The sequence below is a fragment of the Misgurnus anguillicaudatus genome, chromosome 9 (assembly GCF_027580225.2).
Source record: "Misgurnus anguillicaudatus chromosome 9, ASM2758022v2, whole genome shotgun sequence".
Classification (NCBI taxonomy): domain Eukaryota; kingdom Metazoa; phylum Chordata; class Actinopteri; order Cypriniformes; family Cobitidae; genus Misgurnus; species Misgurnus anguillicaudatus.
The window spans coordinates 21838103-21861656 of NC_073345.2; the positions used below are offsets into that span (position 1 = coordinate 21838103).

At 36.7% G+C, this 23554-nt stretch overlaps 1 long non-coding RNA gene across 2 annotated transcripts; it reads left to right on the forward strand.

Moving 5' to 3' along the window:
* Nucleotides 1-1061: 1061 nt before the first annotated feature.
* On the forward strand, nt 1062-19225 carry LOC129424515 (uncharacterized). Of its 2 annotated transcripts, none has more exons than XR_008638088.2 (3): nt 1062-1409; nt 1568-1736; nt 19070-19225. It is a non-coding gene; the product is annotated as an uncharacterized lncRNA (long non-coding RNA). The 2 variants fall into 2 exon arrangements; XR_008638089.2 differs by lacking the exon at nt 19070-19225 and adding an exon at nt 1809-2514.
* Nucleotides 19226-23554: the final 4329 nt, after the last annotated feature.

A 23554-nucleotide genomic window follows, 5' to 3' on the forward strand; every position in this document is an offset into this window, starting at 1 on the left:
TTTTTTTAGTTTGGACAGCTCTTTAAAATGTTTTAGTCTAGGACCAGTCTAATCCCTGTCCGGGAAACCGCCCCATAGTGTGTATATATATTAGGGCTGGGCATAGATTAACACAAACTCATGTGTTATGCAAAAATTACTTTTATTTTGTATGAGATTAATCTCTATCTATCTATCTATCTATCTATCTATCTATCTATCTATCTATCTATATATATATATATATATATATATATATATATATATATATATATATATATATATATATAATAGTTAAATAATTTAAAAATAGTGCGATTGTATAAAAACCTATAAAAAGAACATCGTATGATATTAAGTCACGTGCATAAGGCAAGATAGGTATTGTGCTTTCATTATCTGCATATTCTTCATCTAGTATAAAGTTAGTTGATACCCCTATATTTTAAATACTTGTAAAAGACACAAAACAAGTGGTTTCTGCTTGCAGAGTTTAAAACTATATTGAAGGTTGTTAATGGCGAAAATTCGCAATATTTGTTGTTGTCTCCACCTAGTGGTTATAATCGCAACGTGCAGGTAAACAATATGGCTATGCTTCTTCATACTCCTTTTCGGACATGTAGAAGTTCGTTTTAAGGTGATTTATTTTTAGAGAAAAGCAGGGGTTAAAAATGCCTGGGTTTATTATTTAAGACCATTTGTTCATATTGTTTATGAAGCTCGACAGACCTAGTGTGCTTAGAAATAGTACAGGGTCTACTATTGTTCAAAGGGCGCCCTCTTGCGGTACTTCTGTAAATGAAGGTATATTCATTCGGCAAGACAAAATTTTATATAACTAATAATAGGTAAATAATAAAGTAATAGTAAAAATTGTGCGTTTGTATAAAACCTATAAAAAGTTATCTGGATCCAACCTCGCCCCCTGGATGTCGTGTTCTGCAGTTGAAACATTGTTGATTGTTGGTGACCATTCGTAATGTGTTGTTGTCTCCACCTAGTGGTTGTTTTGGCAACGTGCAGGTAAGCAGTAAGCTTATGTTTTTTCTAATCCTTTCTGACGTATGAGTTATGTTTTGTTGGTTTTTTATTGTAATATTATTATTCATATTGTTTAATAATAAAGTCATTCATTAATTCATTGACTAATGTTTTTTTTTCATACTTTAACCAGTGTTTACCTCCCCTGTTATTCAAACATCTTAGTGGTAAATGAGCAGGGCACCGCTATGATGTAATCTTTTCACAAATGTAGTTTCTGATATGATGGAGTTTCAGGCAACTCTGTGGTTAGCTTTTTTTAATGGCATAATGAAGGCTGTAGTTAAACTTGACAACCCTGCAATCAGCCAACCAGCTCGACCACACATTCAGTTTAACTCTTAACAACACTGCAGCCATCGTGACTGAACACACACAGAGAGAGGGTAAATGCAAGTAAAAAGTGTTTTTTTTAATGTATGATAGCGTTTTGGAGAAAGCAGTTGAATTCTTGCATCAGTGGTAACCTAAGATGGTGGTGGAGGAAGAAATGTTGCTGATTTGCTAAAATGTCTGTTAAGGATTCTTGATGATTCTCTTAAAGGATCCTGTCGGGACTGGCTACGATCCAGCCCCATATCTCATGCCAACCCAGAGAGCTGTGAGGAGCATGAGATCAAATGAATTCCTGTGGCCTGCATGCTGCTCACTGCTATAAGGAAGTTTGGAGTGGGAGTACACATGGACCACAGCTATCGTACAACTGCGACCTGGTAAAAATTATTAGATTTAATATCTGGTTGACGTCGTCTATGTCTGCATAAAATGTTAATTTAGTGGGAAAGTTATGTTTGCAGGCAATGGATACGTAGAGGCCGCCAAGTCACGGGTCAGCGTTGTCGCCATATTAGGGAATGGCAGGAAGCCTTATAAACACAAGAGCTGTGGTTTCTGGATGAAAATCACAAAAACCTTCACATTTTTAAACCGATTCCAATGGTTTACGATCTAAGTGGAGTACAAAAACATTCTGTCTCCACTTTGAATTTCGATAGTTACACTTGGAAAATGGTTCATTCTCATAAAGAATTGTGAAAACTCAGGCTTGTCAAGCAGTGATTTGCATTATTTTTCTTGGTTAATAATTGAGCATCAATAAGGTAATATAATTTAATGTTTATGATATGTGGCTTTTTCTGTCATGGTTTTAGCTTTTCTTTTACGGGTCAGAACAGAACACGGCTCATTCACACAAATCAAATAGTGACAGTCAGTCTGCTTAGTATATTTTAAAAAAAGAAAGTAGTGTAGTTTAGGTACTATAGCATTCTTGTGTTATTTATTGCATTACCTCCTCAGGATGGTAATCGTTGTTCACTTTAAATTAAAATATCTGCCAAGCGTTTGCATGTGAAATATCAGTACTTTAAAGTGAACGAGCTGTGCTTTTAGTAAGCACATTTTATGTACTTTGAATGAGAGCTCAGATGCAAAACACTATAAGTGCATCTGATATGTTTTCTTGTAAATGAGCTTTTGTTTACGTTTAGTGATTTCACTTTGATGGCAATAAAAAGTTATTAGTCAGTAACTGAAATGCCTTATTTTTGCCTTAAGTCTCACTTTAGTCATTTCATTGGTATTTAACAAATTTGGCGAAATTCTCTAAGTGCATGCAAGATTTTTTAGCAGAAACCTCCACTACTTCGGACAGTTGCAAAATCACTAAATATGCAACAAAAATATCCATGTTTAAAGGTCACATTCTTTCTGATCCCATTTTTTAAACCCTAGTTAGTGTGTAATGTTGCTATAATAGCATAAATAATACCTGTAAAATGATAAAGCTCAAAGTTCACAGCCAGGCGATATTTTTTCTTTAACAGAATTCGCCTTTTAAAGCCTACAGCGAACGGCCCGTTTGGACTACAGTCCTCTACTTCCTGCTTTAATGACGTCAGTAGAGCGGTTTTTGACTAAACCCAGCCCACAGGAATATGTCAGGCGCCAGCTAAGCTAATGGCAAGCTAAGCTGCTAACGAATCATAACACACTAAACAAGCTACACAATCAGAACTCAATACGTATTTCTGAAGGAGGGACTTCATAGAACAAGGAAGACATCAGCCTGTTTTTAGGGCAGTGAAAACAGCGCTATTAAGATAAGTAAATTCTGTGAAAAATACTGCGTTTTTTTACACGTGAAACATGAACACGTTATATTGCGCACTGTAAACACAATCAAAGCTTCAAAAACACAGAAAGAACGGGAGCTTCAAAACTTGAATATAAACAAAAATAACTAGCTTCCGGTAACGCCGCCATCTTAAACTCCTCTGTATTCAGAAGAGAGTACCAGCGTAGTGTACGCACTTTTCTTAGTGATGCATGACAAATTCGGAGGGTGGAGGCACAGAGCAGCAGCAGAGAAACCTCCGTAAACTGCGTACGCTCTCATCCTAAATGCGGACGCGACAAAGATGGCGGGGTTACTGGAAGTTAGTTATTTAAAAAAAAATTAAAGTTTTAAATTAGGATATTTTTACAACAACACCGTGCGGATTACCCTCAGAAGTCCTTTGTTTATCATCGTGGAGCTGTTTGGATTTCTTTTGTGAAGGATGGATGCAAATTTTTTGGACTTGAAGGATGTGGACCCCGTAACTTTAAATTTGTTTAACTGAAAGATCTAAAACATTTTCGAAAATAACTGAAAATGTGTTAACCTGAAAAATGACATATGCATCTCAGACAGCTTCGGGGTGAGTAAATCATGGGTTTAATATCATTTTTGGCCAAACTATCCCTTTAACCACACATTGGGGGGCTGTGATCGCATGTCACTGCCACATTCGGATTGTATTCAGGTCCAGATACTCACAAGGGACCCAAGCTTGTCTATACACTTAAAGGACTTTGCTGAAAAATCTACATGGCATTTAGTGGATTCTGCCAAAAAAGCAGTATTTCTCAATGGCCTGAGGCTGGGATTATGCAGAACATATACATGCCTAAAGCATTCTGTCATTATCAAATTTTTAATTGAGGTGGTGTTTAGTGGCTTTTGCATTTGAGCTCCTCATGTATTAAATTCGGGAGAAAAAATGCTTGACCATCCTAAGTTTTTACAATTTCTTATTACAATGAATGTAAATGTTATTGTGCTTTTTATCCAGGAAAACCGTGGTCAGTCTCATTTTTTTTTCTGTTGCATGTATTTATTTATCTATATATTTTTATTCTTTATATAATGGGGACAAAATAATAATTTAACAAATAAAATAAAAGAATATTTATTTAACTAAGTTTGGGAGGAGCATGGTCATGTGATCCAATCAGCGCGAAGAAGTGCCTATAAGTAGCAGTCCCTCACCTCTGTCCCGTGACAGTTTTTGCAGCATCCTTCCTCCTCCCTATCACAAATTTTAGAGTTCCGGCTAAAATTCTAAGTTCGGAGCCCGACCTCGGACAGCACGCCAAACATTCTTTATCTCATTCCCTATCGTTTACATGTTAATGCGAACACGTGAAATAAAATAAAAATGCAGCTCATTCACTTTTGTTTTTCTTAATATGGCAGCACTTTTGACCCATCGCAACAACAAGCCAAAGCACTCGATGTGGCGTCTAGGATCAGGCTGTAGGAAAAAACTAAAGTATTGGGAATGATGCAGATCCAGATGCAGTATTGTCTTGGCATTCATGCATATTACATGTGCAAATATGATTTCCATGCATTTTTTTGCATGCCTTTAATTATTTATTTTTTCTGTATGTTTTTATAAAAAAAAAAACATGTGAACCTTTTAAACCCAAAAATAAAAATCCTGTCAAAATATCCCTCACATTGTTCTAAACCTGTACGAGCATCTTTTTTTCTGTTAAACACAAAATAAATGTTATATTAATCAGATATTTTGATTAATGATAGTAAGCACACAGTTAACAGTATACCCATTGACTTCCATAGTATTTGTTGATCTACTATGAAAGTCAATGGGTACTGGCAGCTGTGTGGTTACTTCATGTGTTCACTGTTCAACAAAATAAAGAAGCTCATACAGGTTTAAAATAACACAAGGGTGGGTAAATTATATCAGAATTTTCATTTTTGGGTAAACTATCCCTTCAAGGCATAATTTACCACCTACATGAATGAGACACCAGTGCGCTTTTGCCACGCTGAAGGTTATTTTTCTCAGATATCAAAACACATCTGTTTACACACAAATAAAGCCTTAAGCTCAGTCATGCTCAGGACAAGCACAGCATGTCATAAGACTTGCGTTGCCAATCCTTGATAAAACCCTCTTACTAAGACTGCCATTGTTAATATGATAGCCTGAATTTGAAATGCAGTCGAGTCGAGTTTTGCTTTATTGTGTGATTGTACTTCACCTATAATCAAATAAATAGCATACAAGGAAAACATTTAAATGACACGGTCATATAATAGTATGCCTCATTCGACATAATGTGCACTAATAACATTACTGCCAAATTATGCAAATGGGGGGCTGGAAAGCATTTGCTTTCTAATTGATGACTGACTGAAAAAATAAACCCTGATGAGTTTTATCTGTCCCCGAGCAAGCGGTTGACATCACAGAGGTTAGGTTTACTAATGAGCAGTCGAAAAAGCCACGTTTATGAGCTTGATTAGAAACATTTAAGAGTCAGTGGCTCTGAACTTAAAGGAAAACCTTTGTGAATGTTAATTTGATTTACTCAATGGCCTTGTAGAAGTAGACGTTTGAAGTGCAAACATACAGGGAAAAAATATCAAAGTCTTCGACCTGTTGTAGCTCTACGAATATTTTATGAATTTATATAATTTACGAGAAACTAATATAGAAAAATAGTCACATTTGTGGTAATGCGCTTTATAAAATAATACGCTATCAAACTTGCAAAGCAAACCAATTCTGTATGTTGAATAACAGTTTATTGTGTTGTTTATGTTCTAATTTGTCAGTGCGCTTGATACTCGGTTCGCCTCAGGATTTTTCTGAAGTCAGACAATAAAAATGCATAGCCATTATATTCCTAACATTTGCTTTGCTAATATATTCGAGAGCTTCAAGCACCATAATGTGTCAGGCGTGATACATTGAACCAAAACAAACGCAAACTTGTTGCATATTTCAAACCTCGATAAATGATATGCTGATGGTCCATTATAAGCACACTGAAATGTTGCCCTTCATTTGCAGTGAGGAATGTTTTTATACCTTGGGCGTCGTAAATTATACGCGCACATTCACACGCATATGCATGTGGGGTTGTGTGCATGCGTGGGCGCTGTCATAAACTCCCAAATATGGGGTTTTAGTCTTTCATTACATCATAATTTTAAGAGACCCACTTGGTAATAAAGCTCTAAGTGTGAAATTTATTACAGCGCTACTTAAGTACATGTGAACGATAAGTATGTGAGGCTTTTTTGACGTGTAAGGTGATCATAAAATGCAAGTTTTGCAATAAACTACACTTCGAAATATTTTCGGAGAACAACAACCAAACTAGACGGTGAAGCCAAGAAGCAGCAAATCAAATTTTTTTTCCTGACCATCAGTTATTATACAAGACAACCGTATACAGTATGAGTGACATAACCACAATGTAATCTGTCTAACAGCGCTTGTGTACTCCTGTCTACATAAGCTTTCATGTCCATTTTGAAGCTTTCCCACTTATATAAACTATGAGGTCTGAACTTGTTCTTGGCAAACCGTCTGTCTCATTGCCCTGAGAACTAAACTCGGAAAACGATGTATTGACTCAAATGAAAACCTCTCAGCGCTGTACATTTGGCTTCATAACGGCTAAAATAACACCAAAGATTTGTATATACTAATAGATGAGGTGAGACAGGCTCTCCCTTCAGGCAGCTTTTATTGGTTTGGCCTTTGTTTTTCTTTTTTTCCCTTAGCTTTGTATGGCTCAGTGTAGGTGGAGAATTGATGGACTGAGTGAAATAATTTATGGAAAGGGGGTCGAGATCTAAGCAACGTTCCACAATAAATAAAGGGTGAAATTCTGGCACGTGAGAGCGGATGGGTGCGTTCAGTACAACAAGGTGCACGTATTAAAAGATTTAATCCAGTACAGACGTTGGGTATTCGGCTAACTGACAGAATGTTTGGCAGCCGCTAAAGCTTGCTAATCAGAGGGCTTTACTTGTTACTGCCTCACTGTTTGAGAACCACATTTCTTTGCCAAATTTACGAGTCAAAACCCCAAAGTGCACATTCCATGGGTCGGCACTAAGAACCACATGGCTTCCAAAAAGCTCCGAATTGGGTTTAAACAGCCGGACCACATGGTATGTGACTGGGTCTTCTGCACTCAGGATATGTTTGGATAGGGTCCGGTTCTGCTACATGTCAGTTATGGGGGCAATAATACCTTCGGTCAAATTATGTCCAAAAGCACTTTCAGAGCTTAAACTGTAATGCTGTCTGGCCTTCTTGACACATGTTTTTCTCATTCATCTATTTGGCCATTTTATTGAGTATGTACAAATGCTTAAAGTTCAGTATGACCCAGAGGAAATTTCATTGCTTGGAGGTCGCCGTTTTATAGCTTCGGAGATTAAATGGAGTTTTATTCGAATCAACTGATGTTTTCGTACTATTCCGTAGGAGAAATGAAAATAAACACAAATCAGACATTTGTTGATGGAGTAATAGTATGGAGTTATAAATTGATGTGGATAGTATTGCACATATATTTTGGTTTGGAAAATTTGTGATGAGAAATCACAAAGCTTGTACTAAAACCTCTAAGTTGTAGACTTTGGCATTTGGGAAAATCTAAATGCACTGTGAAACATTTTTGAAAGCTCTTTGAATCTCTATCCCCTGGTTTTAAAGACAAGGTTTAAGCCTAGGCCTAGACATGTTCGAGCTGTCTTCTTATACTTCTAAAATACTAAAATAATACTAAAATAACTTCTTAAAAAAAGCCAGTGCATTGATTTGTCTCAAGATACACACCAGTAATGGCTTTTACTAGTGGTCGACATATGTTTTTGTATGGCAGACTGGCCGATATATCACAGATGTTATTACAGTAAATAAGAGACAAACAGAAAATTGATGAAACTACATAAACATTTGTTTTGCTTAAGATTTATAAATATACTCTTTTAAAGTACTTAAAACATATTTACATAATTAATCATTAACATAATAAGACATAATTAATCTGGATCTGACATCTCACGGTACTGTTTAAATAAGTGTGTTAAACTAGTATGTTGTTGTGTGTGTAACACAATAATGTCATGTTATAAAGTGAATAATGACATTTTACTGTCTGTCAGACTTTGGATTTACATTGAGTGTCTTTTCATTACAAACAACAAATGTAAGTAATAAGAGAAATTGACTGGCCTATTAACCCTTTCCTTGCCATTGATCAGTTATCTCATCAATTAAGAGAAAACATTTGCATAAAAAAGTGTTCCTGATGAATTTTATATTACTCTGCAATACCCTTATCACTTACCAAATTTATAAAAAAAAACTGAAGAAAAAATGTTATTTAGTAATTTTAAACTCTGTGAATGTTTTGATAATCGTTCTGAATCTCACCTCTAACAAAATTCCTTTGCGAAAATGCAATTATTTCAGCTTTTTTCTAAAAAATTTGTATTTTTAAAGAAAAATATCCATATTTAAGAGTTTAAAAGCAGATAAAAATATGGATAGGATGAAAAAACATTCCCGTTTTGTTTGTAGAAAATTTTCCTGGAAGGCATTTTGTGAAGCTTTTGTGAAAATCACAAAAAAATTGCTGGCGATTATTGCCCGATGCCAATAAAAAAAAAATCCAAATATCGGCCGATATATTGGCCTCTGCAATATCGATACTCGCATAATCTCATGCGTAATCAGAGTTTACTGGTTTTTTTTTGCAAATATTTTGTGAACGTGAGCATCTCTTTTATCATAAACGGTTTTGACGTGTGTGCAACAGGCACTTATTTTGACAAGATACATGATACACATGGTTAAGATGATGCAATAAACACATATCACACATGACACTCTTAACACATTTTTTGAATTTGCGCCCCTCAGAAGAGCAGTCACCAGCGGCACCACTGCATATACATATAGTTTACTAGGGTCTTTATCTCGTAAGAAACATTTGATTTAAGGCATTTTGTTGCCTTAAATTTTTAAGTTTAATCAAATTGGCTATGCAAGTCATTTTTAACTTCAGATTAAGCAATTTTAACTTATTTTTACTCTGAAACATGACATTAGGTTAAGTATGACATTAGGTTAAGTGTTTTTTAAGTGTGTATAGTCAAAAAAATTTAAGTGTATAATCAAGATTTAAAATAAGAAGTTAAGTATGTTCACATACAATTTGATTAATATAAAAATTTGAGGCGGCTCAATTTTTTGACAAGGCATATACATTTTTTCACTTTCTACAAAAAACCCCAACACAATCTCTAAAACTATTGTATTAAGCGACATATTTATTAAATTCATATGACCTCATTTGTACATTTTAGTACACTCTTAAAATGAATGTGTTAAATTAACACATCTTGTGTCTAGTTAAGGACAACACATCTAGTGTGTTGTCCTTAACTTAACACATCTCTGTGTTGTATTTGGAATAACGCACTTTGTGTTGTTTTAACACATCTTGTGTTGTCCATTTCATTTATTTAAGCTCACATTCTACACGAAATGACACACAGTGTGTTGGAATAACACATAGTGTGTTAAATAGTTTAACACAAAACAATGTGTTAAAATTAACACATCCTTTCTTAGAGTGTACCCTTTGCTGTCACCCCAGTCACACTGGGTTTAGAAGAGGGGCTAAGGGTGGGCCTTTATTATTGCTTTTTCTAATAATTATACGTTTTTACATTTCACATCTCACCAATTAATCCACATTAATTTCCTTGTGAGCAGGGTGAAAACAAGATATATGCGATCTAATTTGTGTTATTTCTGCCCTGTGGGGAAGCTGTAATCTGTGTCATGGCACACATGAAGGACGGCTAACAAGGTTACGCACAAAAAGCTCATAAAGGTTTCAACCTTGTAAAAATGTTGCAGGTTTACAGTGCACATGGTTAAAATACAAGCAGATTAGTGCAGCTTGACCTGTGTTTAGAGAAGAACCGGGAGGATTTATAGGTGGACCAATTTTGTTTTTCCAGACTATCACTGTAATATATAGCTTTGTCAGTAACAGTTTCTCAGACCTCTGATCTTCTTCACTGGGAGACATGAGTAGCAGACACAAAAACAAGATGTTTTTGAAACTAAATGTTATGTTACGTAATTGTTTATTTTATTATCTGCTAATTATATCCATGATCCCCAGATGTATCTGTGATATTTTTATAACATATAAATAAAACATATTTGAAGACTTACAAAAATAACACAGGTTCATTCTTGTAAGCAAGTCTGAATCCATTTACATTTTAAAAAACATTTCATTATTTGAAATTCCCTTCAGCTCAACATTGACCATTGACACCAGCCTTCCAGTATGCAGCTTCAAAATATTTGTTAGTGATATTACTCAAGGTTCATAGCAGGTCAGGTATGAATAAAATAGCCTCTGCAATGAAAATCAAAACTCCATTATTCATTAAGAATGAGGCTTCAATAAAACCCAAACTCAAAGGCCTTTCCATTCACCTTCAAAACTTAAATTCATAACGTCACCATTTAAATAGCATTCAGACACGGCAGCACAGTTATCTCTTACATTCACTGGTGAAATGCCCACTGCTGAATGCTTGCATTCAAACATGAACAAGAAAGAAACCTTTAACATGTGTCCTACAGTAAATAGCACTGTAATAGTGTTCAGCGTGAGATTTTATCTAAGCAACTCGTACATAATAACTAAAGAATGTTACAGAAAACTGCTAAGAAAGAACAACAGCAGATCTGCCAAATAAACCACAGTGATTCACATACAAAGTATGTGTCACTGTCAGCTGCATAATGTTTTTAAACAAGAAAAATGCTTTTCCTATTTTACTAGTAAACCAGTGCTGTTTTGTCCTTACACAATCAGAAACAATTGTCAAAAAATCGGGGCTTTAACCTTTCAAAAAGTACACCTTTGCACCTAAAGAATTTATATTAGCACTTCAGAGGTACATAATGATACCAAAGAGTACATATTAGTACTGCAAAGGTATATATTGGTACCAAATGCATTGTCCATGTTATGACATTTTAAAGGGTATAGCCCTTTAAAGGGACAGCTTGCGACCATTTATTCTGGTGCTGCTCTGTTTAGAGTTAAAGTGACACTCCACTTCACTGCTATTGAAAGTTACCAAGGGGACTACTTTCAGACAGTGCATAATATCATTGCACCTGCTTCAGTCATGTTACGGCAGCAAAGTCCTTAATTATTTATTACGCCAGAATGAGAGTATAGTTCCTAGCCATGTTGGCCTAGAAAATCACAACTTTTAATTTTCTGTTGGTCTGAGTACACGATGTAACTACAGAAGAGTCAAGTTTTAAATAGGAAAAATATAGAAACTCTCTGGTTATTTTTTAGCGCGATGCTAATGGTCTAATCAGATTCAATGGATTATGCTAAGCTACGCTAAAAGTGATACCGCCAGACCCAGAAGCCGTTTCTCAATATGTGCTCTTGTCTGTACTTGCGTTCTTGTGGACTTGTGAAACGTCATCAGTCGCGGCCCAAGTACTGTTCCAATTCAAAGTTCGCATCAAGCCCAAGTTCACATAAAATCCCCGGATGTGTCATTTTATCGAGGATGCATCAGAGGAGACTTGTGTGGACTTATGACAGCGAAGTTTCCCATTATGCATTTCGCGTCAGGAGTTCGTTCTTCCGAGTCTGAACTTGCAAGTTCGAACTACGAAGGACACAAGTCCGAGTTTGGCGTACTTGGTATTGAGAAACGGCTAGAGATCAGCTGAATGGATTCCAAAACGGTAAAAATCAAATGTTTAACTCTAGGGGAGCTGGAAAATTAGCCTATTTCCAAAAAATTGGAGTGTCCCTTTAAAGGTATTGCAGAGGATTTTCTTTTTCCGGGTGGATCATCAAGACTATTGGTCCTCCTAGTTGTCAATCAGGAGTGTTGCGCAATTGCATTTTTTAAAAAAGTGGAGAAGGCGGTTCTTTTCTAAAATTCGAGAAAATCCTCCGCTATACCTTTAAGGAAACCCAGACTTTTGCATTTGTGTGTAAGCAGACATCTTTTAAGACACATCTTATTTGCTGTACAAAGAAATATTCAGAAATGTTACCAATTTTGAGTTAACAAGACCAAACATCTTGGCGCCATTAAAGCAAAACAAAGTTTATTCACAGCAAGTAAATTCAACCATTTCCAGCGATTTCTGAAGGTCACCTTTAAATCCAAAGTGAACTCTGTAACAAAGATCATCACAGCGGACTGTGAAACTCAAAACTTTTCTGAATCGAGTTAATAACCGCAAGAACCAATCCTCACTTGACTGTGATGTTTAAGGGCCTCTCATAAACCCTGGAACTCGAGTGTGCAGTTTCGATATGTTCTCTAAGTAGCCCTTAACCGTCATTGAATGTACACAAGCTTCAATTCACGGTGAAAATCTCCCACCAATGACTCCTAACAGCCCCTAACTGCGGCTTTAGTTTCACTTTGAGTCGTTGTTAACAATATCCGGTAAAAGGAAAAAAAACTCTTTCTCTCTTCATCCACATCAGTGTCTGTCCTGAGGAGTCAGCACCCCAGAGTGCACCAGACAGTCACATATCAAATTTCTTTCATTTTCCTCTTTACTAGCTTCTGCTGGGCTGTTTATAAGCACAATATAAGTCTAATTCAAAACGGGTTTTTGAGGCCGCAGCTGTGTCTAAATGCATTTCAAACAGTATTATTATACTATTTCACGCTTCTTTATTCTGTACCTGGAGTATTTCTGATCGACTTTGGCAAAGGGGAAGTGTTATTTGAGCCACCTCCATTCGGCCCATTATCTTTCTGGCCAAGAATGAAATAGCTTCTTATTGAAATCCCACATTCAGATCGCCGTTGCCATCAAACAAAACATGTTTTGGGTTAATCCCACGGTAGGAAGATGGGTAACAGACCCTGCAAAGGGAACACGATAAGAGCAGTGAAGGTCTTCTGAGGGGCACCAAAAAAATGAAGACTTTTCTTTTTAGTAAAAATATGTTAGCAGTGGCGGACCTGCACTATACGGGTGCCTATAGATTCACAACAAACCCCTGATGGTAATATGCAAATATCACACTGGGAATTAAATAGTATTTGGGAAATGGGCCCTACCCATGTTATCTACAGTGATGCTTTGTTTAGTCTTTGTATCATCTGGAGCACAACACTGTCACTCTGCTTAACAACTAAATCTTATCAAAACAATCTTGACGCTTTGGGAATACTTGTAGCGATTTTCTGTTTTCGTACATGCTTGAGGTCAATAGTAATGCTATAATCAAGCAACTGCGGCTCTATCTGAGAACACTGTATTGTGGTTGGCATGAGAAACTCAACTTCACCAGACTTAAGGTTATATTTTAAGAAGCACAGTGGCGATGGAATGAAAAATGAACTGTGTGAAGTGTAATTTTATTACTATGGGTATCTGAGTAAAACTTACACTATAATTATGCTTGAGGGAAGATCAAACACAAATTCTGCCACATAAACAGATGAGTGATTGAGATTGAGTAAGAAACAGCAAGAAAATGCATTTAAATGCTATTAAAGAATTAAAACCCTGATTATTTTTATATACAGTACATTCTTAATAACTTTCTAAAATAAAAACCTTGCATATAGACGTTTCATCGGACGCACGTGCGGTGACGCAATAGAGGGTATGCATTGACGTCACTTTTCCACGTGACCACGCCAGAACTGGCTGGTTTTCATAGCGACTGCTGCAAAAATGCCAGTAAAACTGACTATTATCAGCTTAAATTGAATTTAGTTGGACTTGATAGCAGAGGTGGACAATACTTGGTTACATAAGTTACATTTTCCAAGCATCTGTGCTTTATTAGGGTGTTTGTATTGGGAAAAAATTTACTTCACTACATTCTAGCAAGCATAGAATCATACTGGGTATTCTTTAATATTGCATATAAAAATCTATTTAAAACCTAATTAAATTAAAATTGTGTAACTTTACTTGAGTAAAAGTATGTTAATGTTATTAAATATTAAATGTAAACAAAAACTTGTATTTATGAAATGTAAGAGAGTAAAAATTATGATAATATGCTTTGGAATGTATGTTTTCCTAGGAAAAACAGGAATAAAATACAAATACTTGAAAAAATACTTTTAAGTAGTAAGTAAAACCTCCGCTTGATAGTGACCCACCTGTGGTCTGTGGACGTTTGAATGAACGATCTATTTTCTTCTCCTTCTCCGTTTTTTGGCAGTCTATAAAACAATAGCTCCGAATTCTTGTTAATCTTTTAGTAACGTTGCAGTCTATCGCACAACAGCTGTTTCCCATTTAGACGCGTTTTCCTCGTGTTTTCGCTGATTTCACACTGTACATTCATTTTGCCACTCTGTCTTTTGGCAATCAGTGGGCGTAACCGCAGCCACTTTCGCCGAAGGGACGTCACGTGCACACCCTCGGTCTGACTAGTTGCTAAACTGAACTCATACCTCGTCGAAAATAACAAATGTTTTGGTTATTTTGCTTGTTATATAAATAAACTACGTTTAAAGTACTTTGTTGTTATTTATTCTTAGCGAAGTTACCGGAAGTTACAAGGCGTTGTTTATGTTGTCACTGCTGAAACCATCTGTATACAGTACGCATAAAACAAACAATTTATTATTACTAAAGGACTCTGTGCTTATCTTTTGTTTGTTAACTAACTCTAAATACCTTGCATTATTCATTCAAACAAATCCCAATTGCTATTAACTAGACGATTCCTATAGGCTTCCAAGTGAAAAGGAGATAATGTCCAATTAATGCTCATTTATGTACTTAGTGGGCGGCTAAGCACTGTGTGGCTGAATAAAACACAAGCATTCCCTTTGTTAACCACCAGAGGGCGTATAATCTACAGGTGCTGGTTTAGTTTTCCCTCCCCACACACAACACACTCAAGAATAAAGGCACAAAAGCTGTCACTGGGCGTTACCCTTTCAAAATGATACCTTTGTACATAAAGATCGCATATAAGTACCCCAAAGGTTCACATCTGCACCACAATGTTACTAGATAGGGCCTTTTTAAAGGGCACCGTCCCACTTAAAACTTGTAGGAATGTGTAGAAAAATGTGGGAATTAGTTCATCGTGGGCTACATAAACATATCAACACTGATGAACACAGTCAACCAAGCTAAAATAAATGTAATAATGCAAATATTAAGAAATGTATAGACATTCAAGCAGTCATTAATAAAGTTTTTTACATCACATTATATTGACATATAATGTGTAGTAAATACATACACCCCTGTATATTAAAAATTAAAGTCCTAAATTTAGAAATCATATCTTTGGCACACATATTGTATCTTAACATTGACTTTGCAGCTGTAGAATCTGGAGTCATTCCCTCAGCCCTCTCCATCTTCCCGACAAACCCATAAACTGAGAGGACAGTCTTATAAATCAGTAAATATGGCTTGTAATTCACAGCATTTTTTGTCACTCATGACCCGTGATTCATTCTCTGTTTGTGTGTAATTTTGAGGAATAATGGAGTGCCAGCCCTGCGCTTTCAATATGTTTTACCACAGACAAGATTAATACAAACAATATTCATTAAAAACCATTATCGTGTGTCTTCCAAACTAATCGAGGCCAATAACCTGTGCTTTTTCTCACCCCTGTTGTCCCGTGCATGTGCCAGCAGATGAAGTATGTTTCAATATGCCTATTAAACCAATCAAAAAGCAATCAGGCCTATTTTCTTTGTAATTATGATCTGTTTGTGTGGAACGGTAGTTCGAGGGGGTGAGCTGGGATTTGGCCTTCACCGCTCTGGAGTAAATATGAAAATAAACCACCTCTCAGGAAAGACCTAATTAGTCTGTCGCTCTTGGTTTTCCATTCGTTTTGTGGGCCTGACAGTTGCGGTCATGAGTGTCAGATTTAATCTGGCATCGGGGTCGCGTGAGCCCTGGAGCGCTGGCGCGAGATCCATCACTTTGGGGGGGTAGCGGCACCCATGGCATGAACATTCAATAACCGTCTCTCTCTCCTGCTCGCCTCCATCTGCGCTGATAGATGTATTTTCATACAGCTCATTACAATGTCTTCATTGTTTATTGACATCCCCAAGTGACAAAAATATCCCTAATTTCATGTTTCACAGGCATTTGCATTTATTTGGCAGGAATGCGGCGGGCCCTGCCTTGAAATGATGTAGAAATGCAATCACTGATGCTTTGTTTGTGATATGTGTGCATGCATTGATTCTGCATTATGACAGGCCATAAAAGATGTGCATTCATAGACCTACGGCATCATTTGTGAACTTGACCTTATCACATACAGAATTTGAACTTTAGATCAGTTTGATCACTTTTAAGTACTCAATGTATTTTTCGGCTAACATGCCAGCTTTGTTCATACTACTCATACTGTTTCTGGGGTTTGAATGTATTCTGCATGGAATAGCTGCCTGTATAACAACCACATAAACATATTACGCAGATGGCATGCTCAACTTTTCACTGTAAATAAAGTTTGTCCTCTTGATTTTCGGGTTAAACACACCTGTACATTATCAAGCAGTTTTGCCCATGTGTGCCAACAGCTGTACGAGCGAGTCTCTGCGCTCATTAATAAGGTCTGCTGGAAATCCCTGAAAGGTGCGAGTTGTTGTGAAATTTTTTCCATCATAAAAACTTACTAATGTGTGTTTAATTGGCTTCTCGTAAACTGGTAAAGGTGGCGTATCTGGATGAATGTGAATGAATTAGGATTCTGTTGACTTTAACGGCACGGCTATCGGATATCCATTACAACACTTTATATATTGCAAATGTTTGTATTCCCCTTTGTCTTCGCCTTGCCAAATCTCGGCGTAATAAAGTATGGTTTACTCACAGCAGGTGAACAACATTATTTATTGCATGCAGTGTATTCTAAAATGTCAGCATACTATTTTACGAATTAGTATGTTTGTATAACAAAAGTGTTAATTTTGTTTTAAGTAATGTTTATACATCTTTATAATAGGGCTGTCATAATTATGAAATTGGCTGATGGTTATTTGACTAATAAATTGTGACAGTTATGACGATTAATTGTCTGTTTTATTGCTTTGAGATTTAATTCTCATATTTTTTAATTGTTCATTAAATACTTTTCACACATTGCAAAGTTTACCTGTCAGTAAATAATAATCCACATAATGAATATATCTTTAGAACTGAAAATTCTTCTGAAATAAACACAATAAAGTGTCTGAAAAATAACTGAAAATAAAAATGCAATCAAAATGAACTGACTATACCAAAACAGGCCTTAAATATAGGCTAATCCTACAAAGGTCATATTAGTTCTGGACCACATGTCTGTAGTGGCTGCAAAAAAATCTATTCCTTACAGATCCTTAAGAATAGCATCCTTCACTTCCCTAAATTTGAAATGGCTTTTTGGAAATGTATGTTTTACTTGGCAGTTTACTGCTCATCAAAGTTTTGTTTTTCCACTGTATTAAATGGCTTTGCAATGTATTGCGTTACACTGTCAGTCAAGGAGCGCCATTACTTGTTTATACAGGCGCTGCAGCTCCCCCTTGTGTTTTTTAGAGATGTGCAATCATTGTGGTGATCTGAAATCATGGCAATGAGGTCAAACAATCGCGAGGAGACGATTATTTCATCATTGTGACAGCCCTACTTTATTTTTAATTCTTTATAGTTACAAGTGCTGAATTTGTATAGTCAGACATGTAACTAGTCTTTGACTACTATATGTCATTTCAAATAATTTTACAAGATGGCTAATTTATATAAGCTCCTATGATTTCATTTCTACGAGTGATGTTGGGTGAAGAGGTGATGTTATTGCTTTTTTTCTAATAATCATGTTTTTGTATGTTACACATCAAACAAATTCATACAAATTTAGCCACCTTGTAAAATAGTTACAAAATCCTATTAGATAAATCTGTTGCTCATGTAGGTATAGGCGGCAAGCTTATTAGCATGCACTATACCAAAATCCTGTTAGGCGGCTGCATATATGAAAAAAACACCTAACCATAGAAAATTGTAATAAAAGGTTTCTCAGCTGTTTTTTGTAGTATTAGGTGTCTTTAATAACATTCTAAACGTTTACCAAAGTTTGACCACTAGAAAGGTGTAATTTCAAGATGGCGTCCAAGATGGGCAGGAATCCCTCAAAATATCCTAACTCCTTCATTATTTGACCTGGCTAAGTAATTTTGTTGTCTAACCCCATGATTTCTGGGTCTATGATTCCATTGGACTTGTCTTAAATGCTCTGATATGATACATACATGATTTTGTGAGATTACTGGTTTTATCATAGTTTGGGGTGAACCACAGATGTAAACGATTTAGCCTATGTCAAGTAACTCCTACTTTTGGACACATGTTTTTGGATACATACCCCCTTTTTTTGTTAAAGGGGCCATGTCACAAGACTTTTTTAAGATGTCAAATAAATCTTTGGTGTTCCCAGAGCACATGTGTGAAGTTTTAGCTCAAAATAAAGGCAACATAAAACAAGTGATTATTTGTTATTAAAATACTTTTTAATGTCAAAAAATATTTAAGTTTATGGGCCATATTGAAATTTATCATACCCCTTCGTCTGAAGTGTGGTCCCGAAAAATCTTCGTTTGAAGGGGTACCTGGCCCTTCCCCCTACCCTTTCCCCTTCAGCAAAAAGAGAATTGAGACACCCCTACCCCTTCACGTGAACGCGCAAAACAAAGGGGAAGGGGAAAGGGGTAGAATTGGGATTGGGCATTAATGCTACAAAATTTATTACATTTTGATCTTGCCAATCATCACTTAACTCTTGGAGTATTTAAGTGCCCTACTCAACCTCTTTTGCGTGTGCAGATGCTGACCTCCACCTTTCCTACCCCCACCAGGTTGGCCCTTGTCTATGCATTGGGGGTAGGCTCCGCCCCTGCTTTCGTCTCAGGCAGGAGCAGCAAGGATCTACCACGCTCTGGCTTTGAGCTATAGACAGGGCCTACAACAAAGATCTACATCATTGCAGCATCCTTTTGCTGACGAATTGTTAAATAAATACCATTGTAACGTTACATTGCCTTCTGGGTCTTTCTAGCAGAAATAGCAGTGATATATCTTGATTATATCCAATATCTTTGGCTATTTGAGTGTTCTTAACGTACAAATTGAAATTGTACAATAATTTTGAATAGTTTTAATCAGAAATGCTTTTGGGGCACATACAGCCAGCAAAGAAAACCATGTGAAAGTCTACACAATGTAAATTCACAATTAAGAGTAACTTTACATTTTTAATTTACTAAAACGACTTTACTAGTAATACCGTTTGTCAATCAGACACATGTGAGTGCTTGTCTCCTTTATTAGGGTTCAAATGGGTCTTGCTCATTGCCCTTAAGTGACAAAAGGTTAACCAGAGAGTGTGGGAGACTACTGGTTCTCTACCCCTCGAGGGTAAATATGTCAAACACTGCCATGACAGGTCTACCCTGGTTTACCACAGGTCACTTCCAGGTATTGCTATTCAAAAGGAGCCTCAACCACTGGCCGAAAGTCTGTCAGCCAATTAATCCGTAACCTAGGAATACTCAGTGGTTAGTTTTTACACTTTCTACTCTAATCACTGTACACATGCTGCGAGCACTTACACCATCTGAAGTTTTCTTCCTTTATGCTGGGTGTTTAAAATGCTCCATGTGCTTGAGTTATATATTCACTTCATACATCATTGGTAGGGGGGTCTGCAATTTTCTGGAATACTTTAAATGAATGAACCAGATGGTATTTCCAAACAACACCTGGGATGTTTTGGCACCTTATAGCCCGAAATAAATTTGTACTTTGAAAATAATCTTGGCAATGAAAGAATAATCACAAAATGATGTAGAATGATCTGAAAGCACCCTGCATCTTTGTAACCTTTAACCTGTTAATATCTGCCTGACATCTCAGCTGATACTAATGTGATTTTTTTTGGTTGCAGTACAGTGTAATCTTTCAAAATGACACATCTGTCTGGGATAGGTTCCAACAGGAGCAGAGGGGCAGAAAATGTAAAAGCCAATTTCCATGTGTCGGGTACTTATAAGTTAATGTGCGGCGGGAGCTTTGCAAGGGGAAACCTGCCATCAGTATCTTACTGTTAGGGGTGAATTTATTAGCTGCACAGGGACGACCGCATGACACGCTGGGCTAGGAATGCTGGACGGACGTGGGCGAAACAGTGTACTTTTTTCATTTATTTTCATTATTTTGTCTACTGTAAAAGTGGCAATTACTGTTAATACGTCTCAATTTATCTACCCCCCCCAGCATGCACCATTCAGAATTAACATGCATGTTATGGTATAGCGTATACATGTCAGAACATGTAAGCCACCTGGTAGGAGATTGGACACGGTGAGACTTTAAATGTCCTGGTGTGTCTACTGATGTCTGTACTGACTGTGCACAGACTATATATGGAGACAAATTCAATTAACTTTATGGAAAAGATTGATGTGCACTAATGTTTTAATGCACTTCGATTTTGGTGAGTAAAGGCCTGGGGAATGTCGTCACAAAGGGAAGTTGGTAAAAAAGTAAGATTTTGAGTCAAAAGTTCAAGTACACAATTTTGTTTTCTCTAAGTAAACACAACAAAACCGCACTGGCATGCAGTCAAGCAAAAGTCAACGATGTAATAAAGATGCATTTTACCAGAAAAGAAAACTGTGTTCTCAGGACATGGGAATTTTTCCGAAAAGTGGGGTTGAGGAATGTTTCCGTGTGTGTGTGTGTATATATTTATATATACCTAAAGGATTATTAGGAACACTATACTAATGCTGTGTTTGACCCCCTTTCCCCTTTAGAAATGCCTTAATTCTACGTGGCATTGATTCAACAAGGTGCTGAAAGCATTCTTCAGAAATATTGGCCCATATTGATAGGATTGATAGGATATTGTGGGATGCACATCCAGGGCACGAAGCTCCCGTTCCACCACATCCCAAATATGCTCTATTGGGTTGAGATCTGGTGACTGTGTAGGCCATTTTAGTACAGTGAACTCATTGTCATGTTTAAGAAACCAATTTGAATTGATTAAAGCTTTGTGACATGGTGCATTATGCTGCTGGAAGTAGCCATCAGAGGATGGGTACATGGTGGTCAAAAGGGATGGACATGGTCAGAAACAATGCTCAGGTAGGCCGTGGCATTTAAACGATGCCTAATTGGCACTAAGGGGCCTAAAGTGTGCCAAGAAAACATCCCCCACACCATTACACCACCACCATCAGCCTGCACAGTGGTAACAAGGCATGATGTATCCATGTTCTCATTCTGTTTACGCCAAATTCTGACTCTACTATCTGAATGTCTTAACAGAATTCAAGACTCATCAAACCAAGCAACATTTTTTCCAGTCTTCAACTGTCCAATTTTGGTGAGCTTGTGCAAATTGTAGCCTCTATTTGTAGTGGAGATGAGTGGTACCCGGTGGGGTCTTTTGCTATTGTAGCCCATCTGCCTCAAGGTTGTGCGTGTTGTGGCTTCACAAATGCTTTGCTGCATACCTCGGTTGTAACGAGTGGTTATTTCAGTCAAAGTTGCTCTTCTTTCAGCTTGAATCAGTCGGCCCATTCTTCTCTGTCCTCTAGCATAAACAAGGCATTTTCACCCACAGGACTGACGCATACTGGATGTTTTTCTCTTTTCACACCATTCTTTGTAAACCCTAAAAATGGTTGTGCGTGAAAATCCCAGTAACTGAGCAGATTGTGAAATACTCAGACCGACCCCTCTGGCACCAACAACCATGCCTGGCATCAAAATTGCTTAAATCACCTTTCTTTCCCATTCTGACATTCAGTTTGGAGTTCAGAAGATTGTCTTGACCAAGACCACACCCCTAAATGCATTGAAGCAACTGCCATGTGATTGGTTGATTAGATAATTGCATTAATGAGAAATTGAACAGGTTTTCCTAATAATCATTTAGGTGAGTGTATATGTATGAGTGCTGGGTAAAGATTAATCTAGATTCGGATCCAAAATAAAAGTGATTTTTTTTGCATGATATACAAGTGTGTGCTGTGCGTAATTATTAAGTATATATAAATACACACATATTCATGTATTTATTATGGAACATTTATGTGTGTGTGTGTGTGTGTGTAATAAATATTGTGTTTTTAAATATACATAATAATTACACACAACACACACAAATATATTACGCAAAAAAATTACTTTTATTTTGTATGCGATTAATCTAAATTAATCTTTGCCCAGCTTTAATATATATACTATTAATTACCACATTTCCAGGCCAAAGTAACAGTCTGACAGGCTCAGCTTACACCATTTAGTGTGAAAACAGGCGTTCAGTGAACTTTATACTTTCTCCTAGGCAACAATTCTATGTAAACCTCAAATTTTAAATACTTTAAATAAACTCACCTTGAGACATTAAAAGAGAGCAGTAAAAAGTGTGACAACTAGCCCCGGTCCCCCAAATATATGAAGAAAGTGAAGTAGGGTTAAGACTCTAAGCCTCAGGGGTCACGGTGATTTAATAATTAACACTTTTGCCCTCTCCCCAGGTGGGTCACCTAAATACAAGAGCGCCAGTCTAACATCAGGTTAAAGGGTAAAATTAGGAAGGAAGCTGCATTACACAAGGAATTGCTTTCACTCGCCAACTTTCTTTTGTTATATATATCAGCGTTTTAAGCTGGTGATTAAAAACAGCAGGGTGGGATGCAAGATGGATTAGACAATGTTTAACATGAACTAAGATTATAAAGGGAAAACTGCTTTTTATTAAAAATAGAGAGAGAGAGAGAGAATCTATAAAAAGCAACTCTGAGAAGTGCATTATTTTTAGGACCTTCTGTGAAGTAAAAACCAGCTAATGAAATAAATCACATAATTGTCTCTGGGTCTTACTGATAAAAGGCATCGTAGCTCTCACAGAACAGTAATGTGCTGTATGTGGTGATTTAATTAGAACATAATGGATTTGTCTAATCACTGACACGATGTGTTGTTTTACAGCCCTCCTGTGAGAATACTGCCCATTTCAGACCAGCTAAGAACAGGAGATTATATCGGTCCTCACTAACAAATTACAACCCAATTCATTATCAGACCGAGATGTGTCTAAAGATCAAATAAATAATGGAGGAGCTGGACAATCCTATAATTTGTAGCCTTTGCTTTTTATAAAATGTCGGGTTTTCCTCAGCTGAATCACCAGATTAAGTGTTGCATGAGTCATTCGCAGATAGGACCACAGAATGCCTATTATGTGTCCATCAGCCTTGAGATTTTTCCATCATATACTGTTTGTAGACCTCACATAAACCTTGACTTTGCTTGGTTAGATTTCAGTG